Source organism: Manis pentadactyla, chromosome 10 (genome assembly GCF_030020395.1).
Source record: "Manis pentadactyla isolate mManPen7 chromosome 10, mManPen7.hap1, whole genome shotgun sequence".
NCBI classification, from domain to species: domain Eukaryota; kingdom Metazoa; phylum Chordata; class Mammalia; order Pholidota; family Manidae; genus Manis; species Manis pentadactyla.
In genome coordinates, this window is record NC_080028.1 from 18,394,039 (window position 1) to 18,421,175 (window position 27,137).

General features: G+C 39.6%; 1 long non-coding RNA gene across 3 annotated transcripts in view; it reads right to left on the reverse strand.

The window, feature by feature from the left end:
• The window catches only part of LOC130678954 (uncharacterized), a 76,967-nt gene that overhangs the window by 30,545 nt on the left and 19,285 nt on the right, over nt 1-27,137 (reverse strand). For 2 of the 3 annotated variants that reach the window (XR_008991930.1, XR_008991931.1), the window contains exon 2: nt 11,984-12,061. This is a non-coding gene — a long non-coding RNA (uncharacterized LOC130678954). Of the gene's footprint in view, nt 1-11,983; nt 12,062-13,668; nt 13,763-27,137 lie in introns of all 3 variants that reach the window. The other variant, XR_008991932.1, reaches the window with a different exon arrangement.

Here is a 27,137-nt window from a genome sequence, read left to right on the forward strand (position 1 = left end):
TCTTTTGAATGGAAATAGAAAAATTAAACCTTCTAAACTCAAAATGAAAATAATTCAAACTCTAGAGAGCATGATCAGGTTCTTAGCGGTGACTTAATAATGCATCTCCAGAATACAAATTCAAGGGACCAGACATGGGATGTTCATCAGCCTTTCTAATGACATTCGCAGAGTTATTTTTATGCTTAATCAAATGAGTCTCAGACAGCTTTTGAATATGGAAAGCATGATACACAAATGTTTGTGCCAACTTCTGGTTATGCACTTTGCTTAAAAATGGACTTGGGACTAGCTGAAATTTTGGCTTGCAGGTTTTTTTGGTGAGAACACAGTAAAATATGTGGGCACTTCACCCAAGTTGAGGAAGGTGTCACTTCACTTTGGGTTTCAAGGGTTGTAAAAGGTCAGCTAGGTGACAAAGTGACAAATTCTCATTACACTATTTAACAAGATTTTATAGATTACATGTTGAAGTAGGCAATTTCCATTACCATTTCCTGGATGGGGAATACACTGAAATTTTCTATTAAAAGGTTAATAAATGACTCAAAACATAAAAATTAAAGCATGTCCCCTTCATTTGCTTTTGCCTTGGAAATACAAATTTGTAATAATTTAATTTAGAACTAAAAGAGACATAAGCATCTAACTCAAAACATTTGTTTAACAAATAAAGAGAAGCTGTCAGATTTAGTTCAAAGTCAGAGCACCTAAGAGTTGATTGGTTTTATGACAGCACTGCCAACTTAATATGAAAGAACCTTGCCTCAATTTTCAAAATACATACCAGAAGTAAGACCAGGGCTCCCCACGTAATACCTCATGAATGGACAGTTGTCATTTCCCTAAAAGTCCTTGTCTTTATATCTTTTCCACAATGGGATTTCTAGAAAACACCTGGTGGAATAAAGCAGAGAAGGGAAAGGAGACTCCTGCAAAATCTTACCAAAACTACTAATTCATGTGAAGAGAAAAAAAAATCATCTTTTCCTTGGCTAAAGTAATTTGGTCTGGCTTTCCACATGACCCAAATTCACCAGATAATTACCAGTTCTCTGTTTCTCTTCATGCCATTCTGGTCTGGCCTTTGAATCCCGAGTGTACCCACAGTCCAAGGGATTAACTGAAAATTTCCCCTGACATTATTAAACCCATATACCATGCATTTTATGGCCCGCTGCAGAATCCCAGATTGCCAACACTAGGAAATTCACTCAAGGGACTGGCCTGAGTCCCCAGATCAGATAAACGGAAAGGAGTTACTGGAAGAGACCAGTTGGGGCTGCAAACTACATGAAGGCGGGATACATGAGGATGTCTCTAAATGTCATTTTATCTCAGCACCTTGAACAGTGCCTTGGCAGGCCTGTAGAACAGGTTCAATAAATATTTCTTGAAAGCATATACAAATGAATGAATAAAAAAATCTAGTGAACAACCTCAGAAAGTCGAGATAGTGAAAATGGTTATTGTAAAAAAAAATTGCTAGAGTTTGTCAGCTCTGTACTACTCCCCCCTGCTCTGCTACTCCCACCCCTGCACACACACACACACACACACACACACACACACACACACACACACATTTGCCCTGGTGTGGCTGAACACGGACAGTAAGAACAACTATAACAATTATTGAATTCTACTATGTACCAGGCGTTGTTTTAACTAAGCCTTTCATGTGTATTGATTTGTTTAATCACTGCAAATATACATGGCATATACTGTGATTATGCCATCTGGAAACTAAGAGGTGAACTATTTCCAAATTTCTTCAAACTTTTCAAATTTCTTCGAAGTTTTCCATCTTATAAAGGAAGAGAACCAGGATATAAGGTATATACTCTTAATCACTATGCTCTGTTAACTCCTAAAATTAAAGTTAAATCTAAGTAATGAAGATGGTTGGTACATCCATCACAAGGGCTAGGGGCCTACCCTCCATATCACCACCCACCTTCTGGGAACTGAGGCTATGTTTCATGGCATTTATTAGTGTCTTTGGCCATTAAAATGAGAAATATGCAAGCAGGTGACTCTTATGAGGCTTCACAAAATCTTGGGACGTTATGGGGTATCACTTCTGCTGACAGCTATGGGTGACATGCAGGCAGCTGTTTACAGAAGGTTCTCAACAGAAAAGTTTGAGAGAAATAGCTAACACAGCCTTCTCCTAAAGGGCAGTGCATAGTCGGCAGGGCACACCACCTGTCTGCACTCACCAGCCCCTCTCCATGTGGTCCTTTTAGGTCTAGCCTGTTCATTGCCACCCTTAGCTCACCACTTACCCTCTCCCTCTTCTAATCAGGTAACCACCACCTGTTATCCCAAAGAGGGGGCATGGTAACCTGGTTCTTTCCTTGTTCTGTCACTTAATTTTACATCATAGATTTTACAGGCTACTTCCTTAAAGACAATTCTCAAGGACTCTTTCTTTCAACAAAACCTGGCTCTTACAAATCAAAAGCTTTGGCGTTTAAATCCATGCTTCTGCTGTGGGCTGCAAGAACCTATTAGTTTCTTTTCACTTTTCCTGATCTATCCTAACCCTCAAAGCAATATAGATGCCTCTGGCTGAACAGGGGAAAAAAATGTTGAAACATAAAGAGGGATTAGCATTTCAAAAATAAAAATAAAAACAAAAACCTCTAGCATGTCATCCAACTACAGGCCACTCAGTTTAGTTATTAATAATTCACCTTATTGAAGTGCTTTGTTTCATTCTGTTTTGTTTTGTTTTGCCTCCTTCCCAAACCTGGATAAGGCCCCCTTTACTCCAGAGTGTTAAAGAGCTCTCAGCCTTAGCTTTGTCCTAAGTCTGCTATTAACTTACTGCAAACCGTGGACTGGCCACTTGCCTGCACAGGGTGATCTGTCCCAGTTGCACAATCTATCAAACAATTTCACCCACTGTTTATGAAGCAATTATTGTGGGCCGGACCTCTCTGGGAAGGTGTCCGAGCATTGCCTCTCTCAACAGCACAAGAATCCTGAGAGCAAGGAAGATATTTTTATACCTATTTTACAGATAAGGCAGCTGAGACTTATCATCCCGGTAGCATGATAAATCCAGGATTGAAACCCAGGTTTTCTGGACTCTGAAACACTTTTCACTCTACAACTATAGTACTTAGATTAGTTGTGTGTGTGTGTGTGTGTGTGTGTGTGTGTGTGTGTGTGTGTGTGTGTGTGTGTGTGTGTGTGTGTGTTTATATTACTACAGAACTGCTAAGTCTATTATAGGGAAAACACTAAGGGGCAAATACAACATCTGAAATACATCTATGCACAGTCCTGGAAAGGGAATACCCGAGAGTTAGAGTTAGTCACCCATCAAGGGGCAGAGCCATGGGGATATCCTGGTCCAAGAAGATACAGGCTGCAAATGTGAGTGAACAAGCAAATTCCCTTTGGTTGACCAATCTGGGTTGATTACATTGTTGAGACAATTTCTCACCCTGTTCAGGGAAGACCAGAGTTGCAAAATCTTTTAAAAGGGCAAGGCAGAGACCACAAGCATTCTGAAAAAATTCTGGTTGCATTGCTGACTTATTTCTGCTGAAATGATAAGGACCCCAGGCAGGCTCTTTGGGCAGGAAACACCAGTGCTTGGGGAGGGAGCCTAACTGGGAAATGGACAATGAGCCATAAGCAGGCTCTTGTATCCCTGACACAGCATAACACTCCCTGTGTTCTGGATGGCAAAGCTGTTTTCCCACTATGCGCGTGGGAGAGATGACACATTCTGTGACAGTAACTGTGAACAGGTGGGGGGAAAAACAAAGGTCACATCCAAGAGGTCTGTTAAAACTTTCCCTTTTCACAGTCTGAGGAAATAATTATATGGCTGCCCAAGTGAAAATCTGTCGCTATGCATTCAATGTTCACCTTGCTTATCCGCTCAAAAGGCTCGATGAAAATCACAGCTGTTATTTGTGTGTTAGGTTCAGACACTCTCCCAAGGCCATGGCAAAGGCACAAAGGGAAACACTCCTGTTAGTTGTTACACCTGCAATTGAGATGAATGGTGCTTGATGTCAGCTGTATTCATAGTGTATCTGGAATAATAATAATGCCTTTCATTTGCAGAAAGCTTTACAGTTTGTGAAGCCCTTTTATGTACATTTCATGCATTTGCTAACATTAAATATGATGTCTCCCTTGCAGAAAATACAAAAGGCTACTTCTTTAAGAATCAGCTTCCACAGTATGTAGATGACCAAATGTCCAAATGTTTCTGAGTGTTTAAATATATTCATTAACATGATCATGGTATCCCATGATTTCCCATTCAACAGATTTCATCTCCATCATGACAACAGTAACACACACACACACACACACACACAGCATATTTCCTGTTTTTAGTTGAGTTAAAAATCTTTTGTTGACTGATTTATAGGAGTTCCTTATACATTCTTGATATGAGTTCTTTGACAGGAGTTCTTGATGAGTCAGATACATGATTGTAACTATCTTACAACTGCTTATTGCGTCTGTGATTCATATATACTATTTGTTGAACTTTAGGATTTTTGCAGCTGATTCTTTAGCCCAACATCTTCATTCACAAAGGAGGAAAACGGGCCCAGAGAGTTTACGTAACTACTTTGTGGCAAAATTAAGATTAGAACCCAAGTCTTCTGGCTTTTTCTCCTGAGCTGTAGCTAATATTCTTCAAGGCAGTAGTCATACTATGTGATATAGTCATAAGAGTCACATAAAGCAATTAAGAATAAAAACTTACTGACATATGAAATAACATGGATAAGTCTCAGGCATTATATTGGGTGAAAAATCAGACATAATAGGTTATATTCTGTGTGATTCCATTCATATAAAGTACAAAACCTATCTATGGTGGTAGAAATTAGACCTCTCTTCCTTGAGAAAGGATAGTGACTATAAGAGGGCATGAGGGAGCTTTCTCCAGGTGTTGGAATGTTCTGTATCTTGATGTGATAGGTAGTTGCATGGACAGATACATATGTAAATATTAATCAAGCTGTACATTTAAGATTTGTGCATTTTATTGTATGTAAGTTATATACCAGTAGAAAACAAAGAAGAAAACCAAAGCAGAGTTAACTATTTCTCATTAACTTGATGGATATTGAGCAAAAGAGAATAATTCTGGCCCTCAAATGATTTCTAATCTGAATTATTCTTTTTTGGCTGACTTTCACTATTACACAAACCACAAAGTTGCCAAATCTCCACTTCTTTGAATAGTCTGGCTCTGCCTTGAACAAACTGTGGGTTGGGCTAGTTGACCTTCAAAGTCATGCCTAGGTCGAAATTTCTGAACTTTTTTGAAAAAGAGAGGTCAATATATAATGTCTGAGTGGGAAGGAACATCAGGAATTGTCTGGTTCCTGTTTGTTATTTTGTAGGAGAAAAGAGTGAGATTGGAGGGTAGAAACGACTTGTCTAAAGTTGCCCTCATAGTAATTCAGTGCAGCTCCACAAATTTCATCTCAACTCAGTTCAACAAATAAGCCTTGAATGTCTGTTACATGTCAGGCACTGAGTCAGACATTATGTTGTGTTCCCAGGTTCCATAAAGCCACAGCCAAAGGCACCATTGTGTTGCTTTGTGAGAGAAGCAATGAGTTCATTTCCCACATCCTCATGTAAGAACACCAGCAAACAAAGTCAGAAGACTTAAAAAGAGGGCAAGACAAAGGTCAAAGCACCAAAGAAATGTAACCACATCATGTCCTTCCCTGCACTCAACCACAGAACCATCAAAGCCTCTTCTTGTCCCAGGGTAGTGGTTCTGGGGCTCTAAATCATGATAATGGCAAGCTATAATTCTAGAATCTACTATATGAAAATTCTAATCATAAGGCCTAAAATTATGTGAACCTGAAATTCCCTATTTTCTATATTTCTACTTCCTTTCTGGTAAAACTTGTATTTTTAGGCAAAGTGTTTTTCTTCTTCAGTAGACTTAGCAAGCATGAGGCACTAATTGCTGAAACCTTCTTACAAAGTAGCTATAGGAACCAAGCATCATAATTATAAAATTTACCACTCAAAGCATGCAAAATGTAAGAGTTCACCATTGCAACAACAGCTTAGAACAGCAGACACGGCTCAGAGAGAAAGTCAGAAGACATGGGTCTGTCTTAATTGTACCACTGACTAGCTATGTGATCTATCCCCATGATGTAATGAGACATAAACAGAACTGTGAGCTTGTAAGAGTGACCTCTCCCATTCTCTCTCCATCACCTATAAAATCAAACTAAGCTCTCCAAACTAGCATGGAAAACTCTTTAGGAACTGCTTACATGCCTGTAATAATTCACAGCAGCTGTCCATGTGCCTCTTTCATCTGGAATCTTAACGCTCTGGTTCTGCGTGTCTCAAGTTGGGTGCAGTGGTTCTCCGCATTAGAACTACAAGGAGCACTTCAGAGACCCAGATGTCCAGGCCACACCCCCAGATGCATTAAACGAGAATCTGTGAGGGTGAGACTTAGGTACCAATATCAGCACCCTACCCACAACCCAGTGATTACAGCGTACCAAGGTAGAGAACCACTGCTTTAATTGGTTTAAGAATCATCTAGGAGGCTTGTTAAGAATAAAGATTACAGAGGCCCCATTCCTGAGATTCTAAATTAGTAAGTATGAGGTTGGAGACTTGAAATGTGCATTCTCAATAGGCTCCCCAGGGAACTATGGTGCAGATGGTCTGAGGACCACGTTTGGAAAAAACACCACTTTTGGTCCACCAGGCTACTCAGTCCAAGTTGCCTAAGCACAGTAAGCACTCCCACTCTCGTTGGCTTTGCTCTCTGCCAGGGATGCTTCCCCTCACCCTCAGGGTCACCTTCCAAATGTAAACTCTTCTCTGTGACTTTTCTTGACCTTTCTCAGGAGGAATTAATCACCCCCCAGCCTAAGTTTTCATAGCACTTTGTACATGCGTCTGCTAAAGCATTTATCACATGGCATTGTGGCTGTTTCGTTAGGCGTCTGTCATATCCTTTAAACTGTGTTTTCCAGCTCTCCAGTACCTAGCACAGTGCCTGGGACATAACTCGAGTCAGTAAATGTGTACTGAATCAAGTTAAGTTTTTTGTGGAGTTGGTCATCATATTTCATATCCATCCATCCATGTGTGGCAAGACTACAGACGCTGGGATAGGACACAGGAAAGATTATAGTGCCAGGGAGAATGGTTGGCCATTACCCAGAGAACAGGGTAGGACAATTACCAGCCCCAGGAGCAGGGCTAGGGCATCACACTTCCAACACAAAGGGCACATAAAACAGATGCAGATTTGTTTCCTTATACCAGCAGGGACAAGGCAAATACATAGGATGTTAAATGAAAGTTAGAAGTAGATATGAAGCAAAAGTCCAGGCTCATGGATATGGTCAGTGATCAGAATAACAAGGACACTTACTATATAAATTAAAATAACACAGATTCCCATTTCGAAGCCCAGACCTACTATCAAAATCTCCATAAGATATGCTAAGAGTCTGTAAGTTTAGCAAGCACCCCAGCTGATTCTTATGATCAGTCGCGTTTATAAAACACCTGGTTAGCAATGTCAGGAAGTGCTGAGAATGGAAAGAAAAAAGTTTTTAACGCAAAGGAAAGGTATCATCCCCAGGCATCTAATGACCTGGCCTAGTGGCACTAAGTCCATATCTGATAGGGCGTGAAATTGGGAGAACAGTGACCAAGGGTTATCCCTGGGTCCCAGGAGGCCAGGTCTGGTGGCTAGAGAATCCTAATAGTGAACTGAAACAGCTGAGGGGCAGCTGTTCTTATCTATCCTACCTCTATCAAGCCTGAAGCTGGGCAAGGCTGAGTGCAAGGAGACAGACACTGTGGAAAGAGGAACCAGAAGCTGAGAAAGGCTGTAAAAATAAAGTCAGCACAGAGTGGGCAGAAAAATAAATCAGAACACGAGCAAAGGTCAGCTCTGTCCTCCCAAACTACAATGATGTAAAGTTGTGATTCCAGTCATATTTCAAACTCTGGGAAAGGAAGGGAATGTGGGGGTGTCATTACTGGAGTTAGCCAAACTGCAAAGTCTCAGGACACAGTCTCCCAGGCTCCCCTCACTTCTGACACTAACGGTAAGTTAAGGGAATTCCTGTCACCACCACAGGTTTGACCATTCACCAGGAAGAGTCACAGAGCTCTCTGAAAACTGTTACATACACAGTCATGGGATTAGGACAAACAAAAGGAAAATTCACATAGGACACAATAGAAAAGCAAATGTCACATTAATCAGGATGCCAGGCAATAACAAAGATATAAGGCCCTTTCCTACCATACAATGAAGCAGCTACTGGATAATCAAGATACACCACTTGGAGAAGAAAAATTTTTTTTTAAATAGAAGTCAGTAGTTTGTTAGGAAAGGAATTGAAGGTGCTCAGTAGGCAGACTTGGGGGGTAATTATTGAAGAATAGGGATCAACATAAAAGTATCCTTAGAGCAGAGGAAGTCACTGCTACTGTTCTAACTGCTATAGGACTTGGAAGAGAGCAAAGGTTCCTAAGCAATTTCAAAAACTCCCTACAACTTCTTCTGTTTTTATGCCTTTAAGCTACCTGAATTTTGAGAGGTCCAAACATCTCATCTGGTTTCCAAGGCTTTCCATGATCTGTTAATAAACCTTATCTCTGTCATTACTTAAATCACTTACTCAACTAGTATTTGAACTCCTCCATTATTCCAGGCTCCATGGATACAATAATAAACAAGAAGTCTCTGTCCTCATGGAGACTATATTCCACTGGAGAGGGACACACAATAAACACATATATGTCTACCATCTAATACGCAATATAGTTACTAGTTCTACAATGGGAACTAAAGCGTGGTAAAGGAGGTGGAGAGAGAGAACGCGTAGTCCAGGAAAGAGAGGTGGGCAGGGAGAGTTTCACTGAAAAGGGGCATTTGAGCAGAGATCCAAATGAAGTGAGAGGTTAAACCATGTGGGTATCTAGGGGGAAAACATTCCAGGCTGGGGGGAAAGAGGTACAAATCCTTGAGGCTAGAATGAACTTCACCTGTAGGTTTTAACATGGTGGGTAATGGGGCGAGTGGAATGAACGGAGGTGAGAGAGGCAGGTAGTGGCCAATTCACGGAGGCTTTTGTAAACCAGTATAAACTTTGCATTTTATTCTGGTTGCAAAAGAAAACCTTCCGAGTTTTTCAAACTATGACATTCCCTTGTAAGGAGACCAAGGTGAATATTATTTCCACCCTCCATTATTCATCCTATGTTTCCTTTACTTCCTCTTCAGATGCTTAGTGTTCTTGCTATGGTGTAACTCAAAACTTCATTTCCTAAGAGATCTGAGCTTTTGTGGTTCCTGCTTATAGAGATTTGCTGTAACAATTATGGGACTTCCCTTAACTTAGGACTGAAGAGGGGAGTCCTAGGAGATTCCTCTGGATTTCATTCATATTCCTCTCTGACCCCACTGTATATCAGAATATATGTGAGAAACCTTTGATAACCAGGCTCAGTCCCACCAGCCAATACCATGGCCTATTTATTCCTGACCCAGGTGTAATGGCACTATTGCAGTCTCTGTTGTTTCCACTGGTGGAAGCATATCTACTCCAAATACTAATGCTGCTTTGCAAGTAAAATCTAGAGTCGTGAGTATGATATTAAATGTAACTGCGAGGCGTGGCACTCCCATTGCCTCACCTTGGTCCCCGAATCCCTGTTTTTGGCAAGGGCCGGCGCCATATATTAAACACAGGTGAACTTAAGTTCTCACCTCTAGGATGACACCCGAAACTTTCAAGTTGTTGACTTCAAGTTCACACCGTAACAGTCTTGTCTCAGTCATTCCATTGTTTTATAAAGCCACCTACTTCCAGGACAGAGAGTTTATGATAAGACCACTAATTTCCATGGGCATCAGCCCAGTGGCTTCCTCTCCTAAACTGTGAGTTTCTTGATGAGAAGCAACATTAAGAGGGGTACTGTGGTACTGAATAAGGCATTTAAGTATCTGTAGATGATGGCATTAGCAGAAGCATGGAGAAAGGGAAGCAAACCAAATCCAAACAGTATTTTTTTTTTAATAAAGGACATACTGCTTCTCCCTCCACAAAAGAAGAAGTCAAATGTAACGAGATGGCCACCACATGAATGACTGGTCTTCTCGGAATGGTGTCTGTTAGGAAGGTCAGGGTTGGTCACTAGAGCTGGCAAGTTGGTGATGCTAGGAAAGCCTTAGTGAAGGAGAAACCACATAACTGAGCTAGCAGGTCAGTTCCTGCCACCATGGCCACTTAATTAATGGGCCCACTGAGCACCAGTGGCACAGCTGAGGACAAAGACCTACTAGCATTCAAAGGGCAGATCATATTAATCACTTAATTATCGCTGGCTCTTTTGGGGTGAATATTTACATGGAACTCAGATATGGTGAACCCATTTTGAGAGCACACCAGATTATAGAGTGCACCTGGATACACCTGAATGTAAGGTTTTGTGAATCATAAAATGCTGTGCGTGGTTTCAATTTCTATAACTATTATTTAGTTATAAGCACCAGAAACAAAGTTCTAATGATTTACAAAAAAAAAAATTATATTGAGCAGGTCACAAAATCTCTAAGAAAATCAGCAGAACAGACTCAGACACTACTTCAGGGATCATGTTCAGAATCGTGCTAGAACTTAGTTGGTCAAGACACCAGTGCCAACATTAGATGACTCACACTCCATCACTGACAGCTCTGCAGCCATTGTTGTCCCTAGAAATCAGATGTAGCTGCTGTCACTTTACTGAATCTATGTGGTCCTTGATGCTTTGCATCCCTAGCTTTTATTTGTGTTTGTTTTTCTTGAAGGCTTGTCTCCAGCAGCACAGTCTAGAGGAATAGCATACAATGTATAACATAAATCAAAGAAAAGGGGAAAATGGGTGATGAACTAAGCAATATTTTGACCCCAAAACAAATTAGTTTAACCAATCGGCAGGAGAACAAGGACAATCTCAAAAAGCTTGACTGGTGTAGGTATAAAGAAGGCCACTAAGAAATGACAAGCACCTTGTTTCCCTTATAAGGAAGGTGCACAGAGGTAAGTGAAACCTGGATATGTTCAGGGAAACCTAACTGCTGAAAGGAATTAGGACCTAATTTCCCAGTGAACATCCTGGAAGACAATAAACCTCACAAGAAAAACTTGAAGGTCAAACATGAAGGTCAAGTAGCACTGACTAAGGGAGGTGTAGCCATGAGTGTAGCTAGACCTGAGACATTTCAAACAGAAATAATTTAATACAGGGAATTAGTAACATAGGCAAAGAAAGAGCTAAAAAGCCCCAAAAAGGATGATGAGGAAACGCAGATACTAGCAAGAACAGAAAGCTGCCCCCACACCTACGGATGAAGGGACACAGGAAGATGTGGCACTACCGAAGCCGAAGCAGAAACCATCAGGTGAGAGAACTGCAGCAGGGGCCGCTGCACAGGAACTGGGAACACAGAGGATGGAGGTGGCCCACAGGAGTGGAACTGCATAAACAAACAAGCAAACAGAAGCAGCCAGGACTGGAAGCTTCATTTAAAGCAAAAAGGTGGTGAAATATTCTGGATCATCCTGCCCTCCCACCTGCCACTAGTACCTCCCATTGGCAAACCTATTTGAAACCAACTTGCAAGAGGATCTGGGAAATGTAGTTCCCTGCAATGCAGACGGCAGGAACTCTTCAAAGAGTCCACCAGAAGTTGTGGGACACCACACAATGCAAATATTGAGCATGACCCTCTGAATCACAGAAGCCCTCAGCACTAACTCTGCAGTCCTGGGGAGGTCACAGCCCCACAGGAAGTGCTCAGTATCTCTGAGGCCTATGGCTGGAAGATGAGCTATCATTACAATTGTACCTGTGTTCCCTTTAAGTTGACCTCAGTGAAATTTAATCACATTAAACATATGTGTACTGGTGCCATTTTCACCAGTTCTCGTACCCAGTCCTCTGTTGGACTCATGGAAGAGTTAGTGGTTGAACCCATCAGGCAGCCACAGTTCCAAGAAGAGGTCTGTAGCTGGGGAATGAAAGCAACAGGGGACTGTTCATTACTTATGCCCATTTGGCTGTTTAGGAGAAAGCATGTCTCTTTAGAGCAGTCCTTGAGATGACCCTTCCCCATCCCCCAAAAAACTGGCTTGCTTTTCTCTGGGCAGGATCCTCCAAGATTATTGGGGCAAACAAGACATACTAGATACCCAGCACTCTGAGTAAAGAAGGGAAACACTTATCAGAGGACTTCTCTACACCTGATACAGCCTTTGCACTTTTCAAATCACCATGTCATCAGTCCTACAACTCCTCTGTGTGATAGAGGCGGTGCTCCATTTTACAGATTAGGAAGCTGAAGCCCAGATAAGTAAAGTGCTTTTGTAAGAACATGGAACTAATGAGAAGAGAACCAGAGTTTGAAGGAATAGCACCCAAGGCCATCCTTCCAGAAGACATTTAAGAAGCCCCCTTAGAGAGAGGCAAGTCAAGGGATTCTTGCTGTCTAGTTATCCAAACTGAAGGAATCAAAGTCCCTTAAGACTAAGGGATTCGACTGGGATTCACAGAAGTAGAAAGGAATAAACAGGTAGGGGTTCAAGACACTGAATTAACAGACGATTCTGGAGTCCTGCGTAGTACTGGTTATTTTCCAAAGTCTTCCCATACCTTCTTTGGATTATCAGTGGCCCTCTAATGTAACCTAAACAATGGAAATGTTATGGTAAGTTATGCACCATAATATGAAAGCAACCTTAGAGTGATGGATTTACCAATCAGAGTTCCCTATTAGCTAATCTGAGGGCTGGGAGAAAGGAAAGACAGAATTTCCCCCATTTGCACTTGTTTTCCAGCACAAGACACCTCTCCTGCCCTTTCTCTCTAGCCCTACTCACATCTGCCTCCGCTTCTGGAGTCTCTCTCTCACATAGTATCCACTGGCACTTTACCACCTGTGAGAGAATTTCAGGGGCTCAGCTTCTAGCACTGAAGTTGAATGCCATGCTGCTGGTGAGCTCGGCTCCAGTTCAATGCTTCCCACTCCACACACCCTCTAATTCAATAAAAGAATGCTTTTAAAGTATGATACAAGCACTTCCTGGCATGGCTTGTCACTGCAGTCTCCATTAGTATGCTGACCTGCCTGCCAGGCCTTCCCTGACAGTCCCCTGGCTTGTCCTTTCAGACAGTTTGTCCCATTTTTACCTTCCAGCCAATAGTTAAGTCACTGTCTTCTGAGAAGGGATAGGGTAGGGATAAAGGGAGGGGGGAAGGAGGGGCAGGCCTTGCTTTTGGGTCCCTAGAGAAGCTGGGTTCTTTCCTGTTATCTATCTTCTCCCTCCAGCCTGTAACCTAGGTCCTTTTAGAGGATGTCCTTTTTCCTGTCTCTGGACTAAACAAACTGGGATTCTCTCTGGCTTTTGGTTCTGAGGGCTTTGTCTGTAGTCCTGCCTTTATTCTGTATGCTATCTGATCCCGTCCCTCTTCCTGCCTCAGTTTTCCTCCCGTCCCACCCCCAGGCTCACTTTTCCTGCCCTCTACTCTTTCCAGTTCCCTGATCTCTCAGGCTATTGTCCCAAGAGTTCAACCATCCTCCCCCATCATCATCATTTCTACAAATAACCTTGGCATTACCTGCTCACATCTGACATGGGTCATGGCCTTTTTCCTCCATCCTAGACAATGTCATTTTCCTGCACAATCCTGTTCACAACATCACAATCCACACCTGCATTTCAAAGCAATAGTCATTGATCCCAATCACACTAATAAAACAACTGAGGCTGCACTTTTCTATTTTAACAAAACATGTCTAGCCAATGATGACTGCTTTTTCAGGGGAAAATGCATTCTATCCTAGAGAGAGCACTAAATAGACATAGCAAATCAGAAAAATTCTATAACTATGTGCATATGAAATGTTTTGGTATGATGTTCAAGTCAGTATGTACCTAACAACAAATTTTTCTCCTCTCCCCTTTTCAATGTCTACACTAAGCATCCAAAACCCCCATAGTATCTTGGGGAAATTTCTCTGACATATTCCTGGTCTTCTTTACTATATATGTGGGCAAGTCTATAAAAAGCAAAGTATACATTGTCCAGTGTCAAAAGCCAAAAAGAAAAATATACCTGAGAATAAGAAGGAAGTAAGCAACTAGAAAGTGAAATAGAATTCTGGAGCAACAAGGAATGATGGAGTAGGGAAAGCAGGAAAAAGTTGAGGCAGAATAAATGGATTTTTTGATATTGTTGTTAGATGGATTTCTTGCTAAGCCAGAGAAACTGCAAACATCAGTTCCCACAGGTACCACAAAACTCAAACCCCAACTGAACCAACTCTAAGGAAAGGTAGGGACCAGAAAGCAAGGTATTTCATGGAAGCACAAAATTTTTGAGCTGGGAGGGGCTTGAAAGATTATCTACCCAAACAATTAGACTGTAAAAAATAAAAAATAGGTTCCATAAGGTCAGTCTCAAAAGGTACTGGATAATTAACATTTATTTTTAATGTTAACAATAATTTTAATGATAATTAACATTTATTTTTAATTATTATTGCAGAAAGAACATGAGATCACCCTCTTAACAGATGTCTAAGTATACAGTACATCATTATTATCTGTAGGTAAATCTTGTACAGCAGATCCCAGAGCTTAAACATCTGGCTTGACTGAAAATTACATCTGTTGATTAGTAACTCTTCATTTCTCCCCCTCCCCAAGACTTTACAAAGTGTTACCCTCCATGCTAAGTGTTTTTATACATTACTTCACCTCACAATAGCCCTGTAAGGTAGGCACTACTATTATCCTCGTTTTCCAAATGAGGAAATTGAAATTTAGAGAGATTAAGTCATTCATTCAAGTCTTTACAGGTAAAAAGCAGCAGAGCCACTATTCAAATGAAGGCAGCCTAACTGCATGGACCTCTTAATCTCTGTGCTACCCAATCATCACAGGATCTGGTCAGTTCAAACTGCCAGGTAAATCGCCCATAATGGAAGCAGATATATTTAAGAAGGATTTTTTTAGGTTTCTGCTTTCTGAATGGGTGTTGCCTATATTAGTTAGAATTATTTAGGTTGTGCTACAGTAACAAACAATCCCCAAATTTCATTGACTTATAACAAAAGTTTATTTCTCACTTATGTTATATTGGGACATCAGGGAATTTGGCTTCACGTTATCCTCATTTGGGACCCAGGATCCCCCCTCTGGAATGTTATTGGCCACTATAGCTGGAGGATAAGAAGATGGCAATTCTTGAACTGGCATTAAAGGCTTCTACCTGAAGGTGATACTCATCAATTCTGCTCACACTTTATTGGCCAAATCAAGATACATGGCCACACCTAATTTAAAGGGTATGGGGAAATACAGTCTAACTGTGAGGACTGTCAGCTAATATGTTATGAGTGCATTGCCAAAGGGGAAAGCTTAGAAATTTTGATGAATGGGCAGTCCCAATAACTACCATAGTCCCAAATTAATGTAATTTCCCTGTGAGCTCATCTGGCTCTGGTTGTGTTGACTAACTCTAATTCTGTAATTTAAATTTGCTTGTGTAGTTTTAATTTATTTGTATACTTCATGAACAAGTCTAACACCAAATTATTTACTACCACTGTTGTTCTCTTAGCACTAAATATTTCCCTCCAGTACAAATTACCTGTGTAGCAGGTAACACTTCACACCAAGTTAATGAAAATAATGTTTGAATAAAATTAAATTAAACCTATATTCCAACTAACAGAAAAATTGGGACTTTATGACATAACATACACAGAAACTCATAGGGTATTGCCCGGCACAAAGTAAACACTCAATATTTGCTAACTTCCCTAAACATATCAGATGCCAATTAATTTTTCTTCAAGGGACACATTTATTTCAGTATCTGCCAAAGACCACTGAAGGCTGGCAACACCACTGGTTCTAATGCTGATTACCAGACACACAGCATACTAAAAAAATAAAAGACAAAGATGAATGACCTTGAGAGATATTGTTCCAAAGCTCCTCCCCAGGAGAAAATGTCAAAGAGAAGTTAGTTCTCTGGGACACAGTTATTTTCACATAAACTAAATCTAAACCATAGCTCTTTCTAAATCTCCTAAATCATAGTTCTTTCTAATTAACCAGAACAACTTTCAAACATGTGTGACATGTGATCATCATCACTACCATCTTGATGTGCAATTACACATTAGTGCAGAATAATGGAGGTAAAGGCTGGTGGAGGAAAATAGAGGTTGCTTTCTCAGGGAAAAAAAGCAAAACCACAATTGGCACAATGGAATTTTTCTATTACCTGCCAGAAAGATAGAGAATGTCCAAAGGCAAAAATGCAGAAAACACCACACAGAATTGAACCATGGTAATCAGAATTGTGTATCTTGAGGGAAACCCATGGTATGAGAGCAATTTTCTTTGAGAGTTTAGAAAACAAACAAGGGCAGTGCCAATCACATAATTCTGCTCATCCCTTTTCTGATTAAAACCAGGGTCGAAGGAATGCCAGTGTACTAGAAAAAAAAAGAATGGATTTTTTTACTGGTCTTGCCCATGATAAAGACATTTTGATGATGGGAGATCTCCCCAGCTTTAATCTACCTTAGTTGACCCCAGATATGAACACCTCCAACCAAAACCTTGCTTCCTCATTTAGCAATATGAAGAAATGCTTTCTGGGGGAACTTTCTAGCCGGATACCCTTGAATGCACTTCCTGATGAAATGGGAGATGCGCCAGCTGCCACTACAGATGCTGAAAGAACTGGGAACAAGTGGAGCTGATTGTAATAACATGCTACATGAAGCTGAAGGAGCTATGGTGGTGGAGAGCCCCAGTTCAGTGGGTGGGCACCTTCCAGCTAGACAAAGGCCAAGGCCCATGGCTTTAGCAAAACTATGAGGATTGCTTGCTAATATGTTATTTGGCACCAGAGGGCCGCAGAATATATCTTAAAAAGAAAAAAGAAATAGTAGCATCAGGGGGAAACTGAAAGTTTCCTGTTCCTAGAGATTATGATTGCCAATTTAAGTAAGCTGTAAAGGCTGTGATTTCAGAGACACCGATCAGGCTCTCAGCCAAGAAATATGTCATTTCACAACTTGCAAATGCTTTAATTTTCATCATTACATATGTATTTCTTTGGTCTAAGTCTTGTTCAGTTGTTAAAATAAAAACCCAGGCCATAGTAAATCACCATCAAATCATTTACACCTTACTATGAACTAATTAATATATTAGAATCCTATCCCAGAGACCTGTCAACACCTCCTAGTAACAAAATGGGGGAGAAAGAAAAAGAAAAGGGTGTTACATATCTCAAACTCAACATGTCTAAAAAGAGTCTCCCTTAGTCTTTCTCATATCAGTTTTTGCTTTTAAGTCTGGTATCCTCAACCAGAATGACCTTTAAAAAATGTGAATCAGGCCACGTAAAACCTCTAAGGACTATCATCACCTTAAAATTCAATCTTATTGTCACAGGGCACAGTCTTCTGACCTGGCCTCCTCCTCCACTCAAACAACTCTACCCTTTATCACTTTGCTCTAGTACCTCTACCTTGCCTGCTACTCCCAGAGCCACTGAGCTCATCACAGATTCAGCCCTGTAAACTTTTTCTTCCTTCTGCCTAGAATTACCTTCCCCCGAATTTTCACTTCTAATTCCTTCTCATCACAGGACTCTGTTCAAATGTCATCTTCTTAAAAAGATGTTTCCTAATCTATCTAAAATTTCCCTACTCTAGTTACTCTCTACTGCCCAACTCTACTTTATTTTGTTCATAGGACCAGTCATATCAGAAATCATTATTTTGTTGTTTGTTTGGCAATTCCCAACATCTAGAATGTCAGTAAGTACCATGAGGATAGGAACTTTGCTTAATTTGTATATCGTTAGCATTTAGAACAACATTTGGTATGTAGTAGGGATACTACTATGAATGAATGAATGCATGTTCAAGAAACCGTAGAAATAGTATGGCAGTTCTAAGAAATATTTATGATCATATTGCACTCGTGCAAAGGTAAATAACTGCTAATGTAGGCAGCGGCCATCAGATGTGTAAAACAAGCCATTGGATTTAGAACTAATGATTCCACACAGGCTTGCCTAGGTTACTAGTTGTGTAGCCTGTGTTTAGTATAAGGTCACAAACAGAGTATGTATCATTTCACACTATCTTCAGATTCTTTGAGTACTGTGTAAATGCTACCTTGGGTATGTGGAAGATGACTGGAAATAAAGGAAGGAATATGTATATATTATCCTGGCCAGCTCTGACAAAGTACAGAGAATGACCAATGCTGGCATTGACTGGCTGTCCTTCTTTGCTCTTTCTTTTTAAAGTGTGGAGCCTGTTGAAAAAGAAGCATTATATGAATTCCAAGCATTATCTTATCAAATCCCCATAATTGTTTTAACTATGTGGCATAATCTGTGCACAGCCAGTGATTAAGATGTGCCACAATTAAAACAATATCGTAAAACTAATTGCAAAGAGCTAGACAGGCTGTGCTATCTTTCTGCTTGGTGTCTGACTGTCACATAGAACAACGTAATTTTACTCTGCAGACATCATTAAAATCCTCCAATGCATTTTTAAATCCCTGGCTGTCTGAGGGGTGAGTGGGGATCAGGGAACGATGGGTGATGACAAAGAATGGTGAAGAGTCCTGAATGAAGCTTGGGCTTTTGGATAAATCTTTCATCATGAGAGGAGGAAACAATTTTAAATGATTCCTGGGAAAATATTTTTTCTTCTTTATTAAAACTGTCTAATCAGAAAGCCAAATAGTTTGGTTGGACTCCAGAAGCTATCTGGAAGACAGAAAGACCTGGCCAATATGTCCCCATTTAGACCAATGCTACAATTATTTTCCTAGTCAGAGCAACTGACAGAAAGAAGATTCCAAGGGCTCATGTTAAATTCATCATTTCACATAGTTATTCACACAAGGCCCATGGCACCAGTAAACTATGTTACATGTATGCATCCCTTTGTTAACAATGGATCTATGTGTTGTTTTCATTGATACCATTATTTTTATTCACAACCAACAGCAGGAGAGGCAGCTTAGAAGTACATGGGCAAATGGCAAGAGGAAAATATCCAACATAAAAAAACTACCCAAGGTAACTAAGAAATGGCTACAAAAAATAATTCAAACTGATGTTTTTTAGCCTGGCCCAAGACTACCTTGAAAAACCACAAATAGAATCACTCTGTGGGATTACACAAGAGAATGGGAGAATAAGACTCAGTAGAAGTATTGGGGCTTCCCTGAGAGCAGCTGGTCCTTGGCCAGTAGAATGTGACTGTAGGAACTCACTAGAAATGCAACTTCTGGAATCCTAACCCAGACCTACTGACTCAGGAACTCTGGAGGTGGAGCCCAGCAACCTGCACCTGAGTAAGGCCTCCTGCTGATGATCCTGAGGCTTGCTCAAGCTTGAAACCACTGCTTTTTGCGGTTACTATTGATAAGTTTTTTTTTCAGCTTTATTGAGATATAATTGACATGTAGCATTGTATAAGGTGAAGGTATACAACATGGTAGCTCTCCACCACTTTTGCCTGAGAATTACAAGGACCCAAACATACAATCCCATGGGTGTTCCAGTCACCCCTCCTCCTCTAATCCTGACCTTCCCATATGCTCTATGTGTGAACAGAATACAAATAAACTCCCCTCTGTCCCCGAAGAGAGGAGTGTAGGTAGGCCCACCTACAAAACCAAATCAGAGAATGGGAGCTAGAATTTCATGTCTTTTCTCTGGGTAGAGCTATACTATTAGGAGAAAAAAAATTACATTATACCATTATATAACATTATACCATTATATACCATTATACCAATAACATTATACCATTAGATCTTAGAGCTAAAGAGTAACAGATTATAAGCTGTTTGATTTCTAATTGCCTTGAATGTTCTTTAGTACCTGGCACTAAAGCTTTGGCTGTTTTGGCAATCTGTACATATTTGGCCAAATGAATGAAGTATTATTATTTTTTAACTCCAGTTACCACACCTATGGGAGGCAGTTTTGCTCAGCTCTATTTTCTCTCCATTGTCTTCCAGAGCACAGTCTCAACTACTCATGTATATCATCCTGAAAAATAGGAAGAAATGGACATATACCAGGCTCCCTGACTTAAAAGTCAGACCTTTTTGGAAAGGCATGAATTTCATCCATTTGTACCTCTGTTCACTCAACAAATGTTAACTACACACCTGTCATATGTCAGGCACTGGTCTACAAACTAAAGAAACACACTCAGGTATAACATTACCCCACATTTGGGAGCACAGAGTTTAGTAAAGGTAGCACATGTGAATAATTTAACACAAAAGGAGATGCTAGTTGCTATGATGGAATTGAGCACGGGACATGATACAAGACAAGAGGGTACATTCACATCTACTTCTAAGAGTGTGGCAGGTAGCATTATGCCTGAATATACTCTGCATATACTTCTAACCCAGCAACTTGAATTAAGTCAACTCTGCGGAAATTAAAACCTTGTTCTGCAGTCTAAGAGTGGTAATGACCAGGATTCATCAGTTTAGAATTGGCCAAGGACATGAAGATTTGAAAAAATAAAGCCTTTCCTAACACAGAATCATCTGAATATTCTTACTGAAAACTACTTTTGCTGATCTGTACACCAAATCTGTGTGTCAGTTCATTTGTGCCTCCTTGACAACTGGCGTCAAGGCCTAATGCTTGGCGAAAATAGCTTGAGCAGCATGCCACCCACTCCCTTCTCTGCTGCCACAGTGATTCTAGACTTTGTGCAAACCTACCCTAAGCAACTAGAGATCATAACGAGAGAAACTGACTTCCTTAAAAAGCAAAGGGAATGGAGTTGCCAAAAGAGTTTCTAGGAGGATATGCCTGGAATCTGGGATTTTTGATTTGTGTTTCTACAAACCCTGGGCAAGCTGCCCTACTAACATTACCATTAAGTTGAATTTATGACCAAGTAATGGTACATTTCTCTCATTAAAGACAGATCTTCTCTATCTGTCTGGGCTGAAGAGTGACCTGCATGGGAAAATAATAAATCACCAGCCCCTCACTGCTCTTTTGTGTGCCTTGGGAGTGGAGGGAGGATGCCAAAGCGGTTAAGGTCAGCTTTGTGATTTGTGTCCCAGGAGGGCAGAAAAATCAGTTTGAGGATTTGCTAAGAGATCAACAAAATAATTGATAACCAGTGCACTGGCATGATTCTGCAGTTGGAATGCCTTTGAAACCATTCCCAAATGGCACCAGGGATTAGGGAAGATTCCTGAACAGAGAATGAGTTATGTGACCTGGGGCATACTTTAACTCCACGGTCAACCTGGGTGTCGTTGTGAAGAACACTTAACCTCGGTGACCTCTTCATCTGCCAAGTAGGTAGAATAATGGCTGTAACCCAGGTGGAGCACACAAAGCACCAGAGACACCCTCCAAGAGTGGTCAGTTATTTCTGGGAGTTTCCTCAATTTTTTTGTATTAAAATCAGAGAAACAAAAACAGATGAAAATAAAACCTGATTTCAATTCTCAGTCCTAAATTATGGGATACTGACAGGTGATACTCTTTGAATTTTCCAGAGCTGCTTCAGGGCCGGATGTCTGCCTAGAAGAAACAATGATGGTTGTAATATTTAATATTTCAGTGTTTGAAACCTTGGGCTAGGCACTGCATTAAGCCCTTTCCCTGCATTTCACATCATCTTCAGCACCACCCCATCAGGTGGGGGTTTCTAGCTCCCTTTTGCAGAGGAGAGCCCTGGGATTTGTGAAAGCCAACCCAGTCATAATGCTAGGACTCAAACGCAGATTGAGCTGTTCTAACGCCCGTGCTCTTAAGCACTCATGAGCTATAACAGAGGAAATAACAATGAAAGAAGTTCTACCTGTTTTTAAATTTTAGATCAAATATTTCAAATGATAATTAAAAATTTTAATATTATGAGGCTTAATAATTGGTTGCTTGGGAATATCCTTTTTAATTTCTGCCAGCATACAGGAATCCATTCAATAACTATTCCTTTCTCACCTACAATTAATTGTATCTTTCTATTTGGATACTTCAGAATATTTAAGGCAGAAGCATTTTTAAGATTAAACTCTCTACTTTAACTGCAGTCAGTTCTCTGACTCCATTCTTTGCCAGTCTTGTATGTTTTATAGCCTCAGATCATATCACAATATAAATTATTTTATATTATCAAGGATTTAATTATATGTTCCTCAAAGCTTTGTTCCCCTTAAGAACTTATCATTTATTCTAAGCATTTCTGAAATAAATTATTGTAAAATAAACTTTTGATGACTGAAGGTCCTCTGGAGAACTCATGCTTAGAAGGCTTTTTGCGGCTATACAAAATAAATTCAGACTTATGTGCATTGTAGTTTCTGGATCTGTATTTTATCTCTCCTCCCACCATTGTAAACTGTTATTCCACATGCTGTCAGTGTGGCCTCACTGCTTATAATCTATCTTCCTTTATAAATAATTGTCTGGATAAAGGTCTGAGGAAAGACCCATGTTTTACTGAGGAGTAAAGTGTATGGGCTTTGTGACGTGTATTTTCATATTATCCTTTAGTTTACCTCTAAATTCACAACAGTGCTCCCAATAATAGTTGTCTGACCAAAGACATCAGTTGAATGTGAATGCAAGTTGGATTTTGTTTTGTACGTCATACATACATATATAGAAATAGAAACAGTTATGGACGTAGATGATGATATAGGCATAGATATACAAATAGCATGCATGGGAGTTTTAGCTTAGATTGCTTGCAGATATAACACAATACAAGGAGAACCAAGAGAATAAGGGCTTTCTCTAAACTGGAGGCCATTTAAAATATTTGCTTTGGGCCCAGAATTTATGTTTAAACATTATTTATCATGATACCTTTGTATATTACAATGCTTTCTACAGAAAAGTCACTCCAAAATTGCTAACAAGAAATCATACAAAAACTCATTCAATGACAAACCACTGAATTGTTTGCTAATACCTTTCTTCCCAGATCTACCTATGCTTCTCTTGTAGCTTAGAAGAGTTTGTAGAATAACTCACCTGTGTTAAAACTCTCTTTTAAGAATATATTAAATTTTAAGAGAATGAAAACATAAATCACAGGAAGGATATTTGCAAACTACATATCCAACAAAGAATTTTATCAAGAATATAAAACAAACTCTCAGAATTCAATAATTTAAAAAAAGGACAAAAGATTTGCAGACATTTCACCAAAGAATATAGACAGATGGCAGATATGCCCATGAAAAGATTTTTAACACCATTCATTAGTCATAAGAGAAATATAAATTTAGATACCACTACATGAGATACCACCACATACTTATTAATGGCTAAAGTTAAAAAGAATCACCAAACAAACTATGGAAGAATTGGAACTCTCAAGACTGCTGGTGGGAATGTAAAATGGTACAACCACATTGGAAAATGGTATCTTGAAACATTAAACATGGAACTACCATATGATTCAACCACTTAACTCCTAGATATTTACTCAAGAAAAATGAAATTATGTCCATACAAGGATTCATACATTAATGTTCACAGCAGATTTATTCATAATAGCCCCAAACTGGAAACAATCCAAATGTCCATCAACAGGTATATGGATAAACAGTTTGCAGTATATCTATACAATGGGATACTGGTCAGCAACTAAAAGAACTATTGATCTATGCAATAACATGGCTGTACCTCCAAATAAGTATGCTGAGTAAAAGAAGCAAAAAAATATATATATATACATATATATACTTTATAATTCCATTTATATAAAATTCTGGAAAATTCAAATTAATCTATAATAACAGAAAGCAGCCAACTCAATGGTTGCCTGGTGGCTAGGTTGGGGTAAGGGTAGAAGGGAAGGCTTACCAAAGACAATAAGGAAATTTGTAGGGATGATGGATATGTTTTCTACTTTGATTATAGCAATGGTTTTATGGGTGTATAAGTGTGTCAAAAATTCACAAATTGTACAGTTTAAATGTGTGCAATTTATTGTCAACTACACCTCAATAAAATTATAACAAAGGAGAAAAAAGAACATAGCAAAAAAAAGGGAATGAAACAGTTTCAGGATAGAAATTTTAGATATGAAAGAAATTTAACAAATCAACCCATCTACTTATTCATTTATAGAAGAGGCAATTAAGAGCTAAACAATGGTTTCCCGATAGGTAGATAATCACCTTGGGGAAAATCAGAATTTCATTGTATTTGCTTACAGTTACATCTGGGGTCAAGGTGCCATGGGACATTCAATGCTCAGGGCTTCCACGCATTTAATCCTGCCATAGACCCAGAAATGTCAGAAGATTTGACTGAGCTCAGAGTCAGTGGCAGAGCAACAACTCACATCCTTAAATTCTCATCCCAGTCCTCCATACCTTAAAAGAGATTCACAGACCTGGAAGAAAAGTCCATACTTAAAGAATGAGCAGTCAGATGACCTGATGATCCCCAACCAGAAAGAAAAAGGAATCATGCAATCCAACACTTTGCATCTCAATTGCCAAAAGCGACCCTGCATAAATTACATGTCTGACAGACGTGCATGTGCAAACTTCTACCAGTGTTAAAGATGCTCACTCCCAATCCCTACTTTAGCTTATCTGCTACAGATACCAGTCAGGAGGAGCCCGGCAGAGAGCAAGAAAACTTTCCAGAAGGAAACAAACACAAGAGAAATCTTTATACTACATCCAAAGGAATGATTCACCAAGTAACAGGAAAAACAGATGCCTAGGCACTGAGAAGAATCTACTAGCCTCTTCTCACAGCTAGAGGGATTACTAGGTATTCCATACTTCTATTGCTGCATAACAAGTCACCCCAAAACGGAGTGGTTTAAACTATTATTTATTTGGCACAAGAGCCTACAATTTGGAAGGACTTGGTGGGAAAAGCTCGTCTCTGCACCACGTGGCCTGACTGGGGTTGGATTATCCATCTCCGAAAAGGATCACCCACATGGCTGGTAAATTGCTTACCATTTGTTTCCATGTGGGCCTCTCTATGGAATGCTGTGGGCTTCCTCATAGCGTGAAGACTGGGTCCTAAAAGCAAGCATCCCAAGAGATAGGGAGGAGAAGTAGCTGACTTCTTACCATCTGGTCCTGGATCTTACCACATGAATTGCCAGTTCCTACTCTGGCACAGCAATACTTCTGCCATGTCCTATTGCTCAAGAATAATAGTCCGTGAGAATTCAAGGAGAAGAGACACAGACCTCCCACCTCTAGAAGGAATGAGAGTCAGGAATTTGGGGGCCAGTATTGTAAGGCTATTACACCAAGATGCCACACTATCATTACAGGCAAAGATCACCTGGACACTTCTGTTAGTTTCTCTTTATGCCCTTGTTCTCTCAAATAGCAATATTTGCAGTGCTCTGAATCTGGATCCCTCAGTAAAGGAATACAGGGGTCACAATGGTGTGCTACAGCTGGCTTATACTGGCTATGAGTCAGTTGTGCACCTCTCTTTTCAACTCCGCATTCTGTAACCTCACACTGGTAGCTCGAAACTAGCCATGGTGGGAACATTTATTTACACAACAGAAATCAGCAAAATGCTATAAATCAGGACTCCAGTACTCCTTAGAGATGGTTGTTAAACATTTACCAGCGCATTACTATAATTCACAATCCCCACAGTATGAATTAAAGTTAATTCACATCATAATATTTATTTTGGAGTATTTTAGAGTAACTTATTAAGAGGTTACTTTATATTATAATAAGAAAGTATTCATTGCTTAAATTAATTATTGCATACAGTTCTTATATTTAAATAAGTGCCTAGGGGTGTATGAGGGTGTGTGTGTGTGTATGCGTGTGTGTATGTGTGTGTGTTGAATGAGTGGGGAGTTGTTTGTCCAATCTTACTAGCCCATTATATTCCAGGAAGTTTTCAGTGACATCATATTGAATAGAATATGAAATTTGAGTAGAATAGTAATTGATAAGCAGGGTTAAATATAAGGGCTTTTATAAGATTATCCCCTCATACTGAAGACTAATATAAAATAGAATGACAGATATTAATCCATTTTTATTTTATTTTCACTAAAATTATGATATCCTAATCTGAGGTATGGCTCACAATTTTATGAGCAGTCTGATTAAATAGACCAAAGTTCAAGTCTTAAATTTAGCACATACTAGCTGTATGACTTCAGACAAGTCATTTCTGAGCTTCATTTTTCTCATCTATAAAATGGGGGTGATAAAAATGAGAAAACCCATGTGAAACATTTGCAATGTGTACAATGCTACAGAACATAGGAAATTATTACTAAAGTGTTTCACAAAGAACTACAATTTAGGATTAGACCAGGAATGCACTCTTCTTTGCTTAATGAGGTATAATAAAGAATGCAATTAAATATTTAAAAAGAACTTTTCTGTCAAAATTTAAGAGTAACAAAGCCTGACCATAAAACTATTATCAGGCACACATACTTGGATACACTGAAGGTCATTATTTTCTTTCGGTGCGTATCGGATGCTCTAGCTGAGGCTCACTGCCCTCAGAACTGATTCAGGCCACAGAATTCATTGCCTGTCACCATTCTTGCATTATAGTGTTTCACCAGTGAACTAGATCTTCACAATTTTCTTTCTTTTTACTACTTTATTATAAAACATCCTCCCTATATTACCCCAACACACACATATATACACACACATTAACAGGGGGGATAAAAGACTTTGATGTATCTGTGACACACACTAGACACGCAAAGAAAATTAATGATAAACTTGAAGATAGACAGAAACTATCCAAAGTGAAAAGCAAGGGGAAAAGTGGGAGAAAAAAATAATTATCCAAAAATTTTGGAAGAAAACCAAACAGTCTAACATATATATGTAACTGTGTTCCCAGAATAAGAAGCGAGAGAGAGAGAAAACAAGAAATATCTGAAAAGTTAAGAATTTTCTGAAATTAATAAGGGGCAAAAACAAAATTTAAAAAATTTTTTAAATTAAGGTATTATTGATATACACTCTTATGAAGGTTTCACATGAAAAAAC